The sequence below is a fragment of the Oxyura jamaicensis genome, chromosome 6, assembly GCF_011077185.1.
Source record: "Oxyura jamaicensis isolate SHBP4307 breed ruddy duck chromosome 6, BPBGC_Ojam_1.0, whole genome shotgun sequence".
In the NCBI taxonomy this organism is placed as follows: Eukaryota; Metazoa; Chordata; class Aves; order Anseriformes; family Anatidae; genus Oxyura; species Oxyura jamaicensis.
This window is the reverse complement of record NC_048898.1, coordinates 33853079-33859452: the sequence shown is the minus strand read 5'-3', so window position 1 is coordinate 33859452 and position 6374 is coordinate 33853079. Positions and strand designations below refer to the sequence as shown.

Sequence of the window (6374 nt, the reverse complement as noted above, 5' to 3'; positions counted from 1 at the left end):
ATCCATATGACAGAGAGCAACGCACGAGTTACTCAGACTCTCGTGGCAGTCTGAGTTTCTAATAGATCTCAACGGCAAAGACAAGTGACCACACGCACCCTTTACAGGAGTGAAATATAGAAATAGGCAAGAGAAAATCCCAGATTCGTCACCCCTCTGAGTTCGCATCATCTCAATTGTACCGTGATTTTAAAGTTAGTGATGTTTATTTTCAAACCCATGCCCCCGTAGATTAGAGGTAAGTCACTGCGGGCTGTATATATCAGGTGAGTGACAGCAACGATGACATCGATAACCCACCACCGCCCGTGATGTAATGCCCGTATTACAGTTTCCCATCTCCCTTTGTCACAGGAAAGCTCTATTGACAGCTGCTCCGAAACGCTGCGCTGCTGGGATGTCAAACACGCTCATTGATTAGTAATAGAGAGTTATGGAAAAGCCCTTCTGCCATCCATCAGCGCTCTCTGTTAGCAGCCCAGTCCTTGGCTCTGGGCGGCACGAGACAGCCCCATCTCTGCAGGAGGAAGAAAAACAGGAGCTGAGGACGCCCAGCAGCCGGAGGCCAGGCGAGGCACCGTGCCCCAGCCTCCTGCAGGCTATGGGGTTTCGTGCTCTGGCGGCCCAGCTCTGCCAAACGCAAAGAGCAGGGGTCAGAGGAGGCACACGAGGAAAAAAAAAAAAAAAAAAAAAAAAAGAGGAGGAATATGGGAAAAGGGATGGTGGCCTGATTCTTCTTACATGGCCCATAAATACCTGGATGTCAGCTGAGCTGCGAGGAGGCTCTAGGGTTTCCCTGGGGTTATGAGATTTTGCTTGGCTTCCTTGGAAGTTCTGCCTTTCAATCAAAAACTGGTGTTTCTGCCTTGTTTCAGCCTCCATCCCTAGAATTGCTTCCTCATGCAAAGATCTGACTTTCAGAAGAACAAAGTAGCCCAAGTTACAGCGGCAGGTGCTAAGGGTGCCGTAGCAAGACCGTATTCTTTTAATTCATCAGGCAGCCGATTTGTTCCAGGCTGTTAACCTGTTCGGGACTGAATATGTGTCTGGATAGATACATTTAGCAATTCGGGCAATCCCGGGAACTAATCTAAGAAAAAAGCAGCGCTGTGAAATGTGGCTTAGCAAACCTCACTGCACCTGAAGCAGGGTGTGGAGGTGAGGGAGCTCTGAACACGCCCTGTCTGCTCCTCAAAAGGCCGGACAAGGCGATCGATAATCCACCACCTGCGGCTGGAGCGAAGCCACCAACACCACCACGAGAAGGACTCCGCTGAGTATTTTCTAAATTGGATTTCCAGGGGTCAGCGGTCCTCGCCGCACGGATACCTGGTGAGAATAAAGGTGCTGGAGCTTCACGGCCCTGCGCCACCCAGGCACGGCAGCATTCAGAGCGCGCGGCAGCAGCGGCGTGCCTCCAACCGCAGCGTTGCTACGGCAGAGGACCAACACGCGGCCTGATCAAGTGCTTCATGTAGTCTCTCTTGGCTGCTCGATGCAATACCTCCTTTGTTTTGCTCCTAGCAGAGCTATTTATATCGCACGCTGAACTGAAAGGCAAGCTTCCAAAGGTTTGCATTTTAGGGTTAGTTTGGGCAAGTAACCAAAACCTCTGGATGCTAAACTCTCCAAACCACCAGGGTTTGCAGAATTAGGCTAGAAATCACACACAAATGGGCTTTCTCCAAAATAATTTTTGCACTCCATTTGTAACTGAACCACTCTCTTGATGTGTTTTTATATTTTCCTATCAAGATCTAACCAGGATATGAAAGCATTGAATTCTGAGTGATTAAAAAAAAATAATAATAAAAAAAATAAACACTGCCTAACTTGCCTGGAAATACAGTGCAAGAAATGGCATTTCCTTGCATTGCAGCGAAGGGAATCTGTCCTTTGCTCAGGATTACAGTGTTGGGTCTGATGGAAAGGTATCAAAATAGATTTAATTTTAATTAAAAAGATTAGAGAAGTATTAATGTTGGAGGGCGTCCTCCCAGAAAGAAGAGCAAGGGGAGTCAAGCCAAAAAAAGCATCACGGCTGTTTTGTTCTGGGGGCTTCTGTGCTCTGCATGCCCAGAGGTGCTCTGAGGTCCCTACGGGGTCAGAGCATGTCCTGCCCCACCAGAGGAACCCTTGGCATGGGTGCCAGCTTATTTTGGGCTCAAAGACCCGACGTTCCACTCGGACCAATCCATCTTCATCAACGGAGCGGGGAGAGCGATTTTGCCAGCAGGGACCAGGTCCTCCAACGCTCAACTGCGCGGCGCTGTTGAATTCGGTGCCATGGGCCACGCGTGCCAAGTGACCCCCAAGCCAACTCGCAGGCAGCCACCAGCAGCCAGCAGCTCCGCGGCTTCCAGGCACCACCACGGTGCTTTCCTGCCCGAGCACAGCCCCTGCCGAAACCCGCTTCTGGCACCGCAGGGCCGGCCAGCACCATCCAGGTTGTGTTTTGAATATTTGTGTCTTCTGTTGGGAAGGGTTTGGGAAGGTGGAAGTATTTAGGGGGTGTGTTAGGGGGCGTTGCAGGATGTTTCTTTTGCCATTCTGCCCCCTTTGCAGCTGTTTGAGATGGAAGATAAGGCGAGCAGCCTTCTGGAAAGCAAAAATCTTTTAAAAATAAACAGGTTAAAATATTATTCAAGCTCTGTAATTCTGAAGAGCCTATCTATTTTTGGAGAAAAAAAAAAAAAAAACTACAAATATTATAAAAGCAAAAGTCATTTCAAGAAGCTTTTCTTCAATTAGTAAAAAGTATGTATTAGTAAAAACTATTATGACTTTCTCTCCTAAGATTTTTCAAATTAGGATGCTCATTGAAACCAACCCTTTCCCGTGCGCCGTTCCCTTTTGAATGAATCAGCATTTTCCCCAAGTGAAGGTTTCATTAAATATTTGTCAGTCAGATTTAACCTGAAACACCATGAAGACCTACCATACAGCGCGTGTAGATGCTGATGCATCTGTATATCCAGCGATGTCCTTTCAGCCAGCAATTTGCCCAGCAGGCAGCTGTAATCCAGTTGTCAGTTTTTTCTCCCACCAGTGTCTTTCACGCTCGTGCCTCATCCCACAAAACCCCTCCTTTTCTGTCTGCTATGAAGACCTAGATGCAAGAATTATGAGTTGCAACTCTTAGACAAGATACAGATGTACGTTAGGCCACTGCACCTGTCCTCCTTATGAAAGATGAAGCCCCATTTTACATATTTAGCCTTGATTTAGTTAAAATTTCAAGTGAAAGACAAAATGCCTCATGTCTTCTTAAATAATAGATACAACCAAAGCAATTTCCAGTAATAGAGAACTGCTTTACTTTTAAATCAAACTCCCTATTGCTTCTTATTTTAAATTACAGATGATGTGTGCCATCCCAATATGTCACGTCGAAATGCAGCAGTTCTGCAAGAGCACGTATTTAAAAACAAAAACAAAACCTGAGAAACGTCTTGTAATATTCATGCAGCAATGCTGTCTTTTTAAAGTTGCCCTGACTGTGTATTTTAAAGCATTATTGCCAATGCCCTTGCTACCTAATTTGTAAAACAAATCCGCAGTCCCGAACAAATCTGAAGGTGGACATATGTGTCCTTGTCTAGTTACTAATGTCCACTATTCCCGTGTATTGCAGTGGTTTATCAGATTCCTCCTTTAAAGAATTTGACAGGAGTTTTTTGCCTTTGGCAATCCAGTTGCAGTCTCATTCTACATCTGTTTTGATTGTCAACCTAATTCTGAGAGCAGTCAAAAACCTAGTCAGATCTCCCATGAATATCTTGGCAGGTTATGGCTTATTTAGGCTACAAGTAGCTCTCCTGGAACAGCATCCAAATATACTGCAGATTGACTCGCACGAATATAAATCCCTCAGCGTTTACAATACCTTCCCGCAAACAATTACTAAAATGCCTCATTGAGCAAGGCTGCGAGAGCAGCCTGCAGCACCCCAGCCCGTGCCCCACGTGCTCGCGGGCAGCGTCCCGGCTGCGGGCGAGCCCCGCCGCACGCGGGCTGCGCTGCTCCAGCTGCAGCGGCAGCAGCAAGGTGAAGCGCGGGAGCTCTTCGGGGAGGGGAGAGCAAATTAAAGCTCACTGCAGGAAAGTTGTGCCCCTGGCACTCTGCTCATGCAACAGCTGCAGATACAACAACTATCATCTGACATTCTGACATATACGTTGAGCAAAGCAGCAAGCGAGCCAATGCCTACACAATATCGCGCAGGGCTCCAAGTCCCAGCCTTGAGCAAAACAGGTGTATGACATCCTGTTGCTAGTCTTCAGAGGTTATGGGTACGAGGAGAGACATCTGAGAGAGGAGCAGATGAAAATAACAAAGAAGGTTAAGGCTCGGGTTGACAAGCTCATTGATAATATTTTAGATGGAACAGACCTGCACGTTGACTACAAATTGCTCCTAATGTCTCTTGTAGACTGCAGGCCACAGTCAAAGTGAAAATGGGCTCATTCATTATTTGAGGCAAGCAAATTTCTGCGAAAAGGAACCACTGTGACCCAGAAGACTCCAGATGTCCTCCGGGGCCTGGGCTGCAAAGCTGTCTCGGTGCCAAAACAACGGCGTTATGTTGTATGGCCGCGGCCGGTGCACTTAGACGGAAATAAACCCGAGCGATGAAATCCTTTAGCAAATATTTTTGAATTTGGTGGAAAATCCTGTTGCAGCATTTTGCTTTTTAATGTTCTGAGACTAATTGATTATCTAATAGAAGGCAAGCGCATTGCCAGGAAAGGCATTACTCTCGTGTCAGCATCTAGTGCATGGCTCTTTGTGAAATTTAACAGGAAAAAAAAATAAATTTCAAAGAAGAAATTTAAACCAAATCTTCTAAATTTTTCTATTATGCACATTATGGCCCAGAAACAGAACATCCACTGCCATTCCTCAAAGTTCGTTGCTTCAAGTCACATAGCTCCCTTGGCTAATCAGCCTTCACTAAGTTGCCTTATTTTGGGGAGAGAAAACACGTATTAAAGTGAGGCCATGTCTACATAAAAGATGCTCGGAAGAGCACTGCTGGATATTAAAGTTAGCATCTGCTATTGTCTGGTTAACAATTGGCAATTACCATTAGTTTCCACTGTGGCTGATGGAGTCACAGATGGCTGATTGAGCCAAGTAAGTGCACTTATTCCTATTCGGGGGTATGGTATAGCAGGAAAATAGTTACGCCAACATCATATGCAAACCAGACAAAAAGTCACGAGGCATCGGTTTCAGCTTGTCTGAGTTGTTTGAGACCAGTGCGTTTTAATCCCAAGAGATGCTGTGAAGGACTGTAAAAACTCAACAACTGTCTGCCAGACTGCGGTGAGGGGTTAACACAGCACAGTGAAATCTGTGGTGACCCGCAGAGGCACCACTGTCATTACAGGTAAAGCTGCTGGGAAAAATTTGGGTCATTTCTTTTCTTTTCTAATAAAAATGGCTTGTACTCTAATACATTAAAAATTCAAAAATCAGAATATATCATCTTCAGTGGCAAATGTTAGCCACTTGGTTTGCGTGCCTTTAATCAGAGGTTTAATAAGTAGACAACTGTTTTAACACAGCCGTTTGGAATATCATACACCTTGGTTTGATTTAACACCTATAGTTACAAATATATTGTGCCATTCGGTAATGGGACTTTTATGCTTTAAATAATTGTGTGCTTTACAGGTATTAAATAAAAACATGGTCCACTGCACCTGCATGCCACATTTCTGTGTTTCTGACACTACACCCATTGCACCTTTTTCTTCTGACCCCATCCTGTGCATCGTCCCCATCGTCTCAGGTCAGTGCCAGGGAGGGATCTGCCTTGCCTTCTCTGCCCAGACCTGATTTAACACACAGCTAAGTCTAAAGACCCCAAAATATTGAAAGATAGCCAGTTCTGAGCACAACCAGTGGGCACCTCTGACCCCTTACGGGGCCGGTAATTCTATGCTGGGTGGCATTGCCGCTCCCATCACTGTGGGATCCCGGCTTTGCCAACATTCCACGTGTAAATCAATCAGAGCCATTCATAATCTCTGCAGTTCTGTAACCTGTGTTTATCTGCCTTGAAACAACGATTTGGGGATTATGATCAATGTCCCAAAGCGAGCACAGGAAGGGATTGCCCGAGCGGGGAACCACTGCAGCCAACAGAGAGTGGCCAGGCTGGGCTGCTCCCACTGAACGGCACGCAGCCATTGCAGGAGACTTTGGATCAGGCCCTGAGTAAATCCCAGGAGTATTTTGCTTAGAAAAAATGTTCCCAGATAAAGTTGCCATGTGTTCAGAGGCACTGGATGTTATTGAACGTGAAGATGCGCAGAGCTGGAACTGGTAATCAAACCCGGTGAAAATCATTTGCCTTAACACTCATT

General features: G+C 46.0%; 1 long non-coding RNA gene across 1 annotated transcript in view; it reads right to left on the bottom strand.

Moving 5' to 3' along the window:
• Positions 1–2154: 2154 nt before the first annotated feature.
• Positions 2155–6374, bottom strand: part of LOC118169416 — a 7634-nt gene continuing 3414 nt past the window's right edge. The window contains exons 3-4 of the long non-coding RNA XR_004752086.1: positions 2939–3109; positions 2155–2598 (exon numbers count right to left, since the gene is read on the bottom strand). This is a non-coding gene — a long non-coding RNA (uncharacterized LOC118169416). The remainder of the gene's footprint in view (positions 2599–2938; positions 3110–6374) is intronic.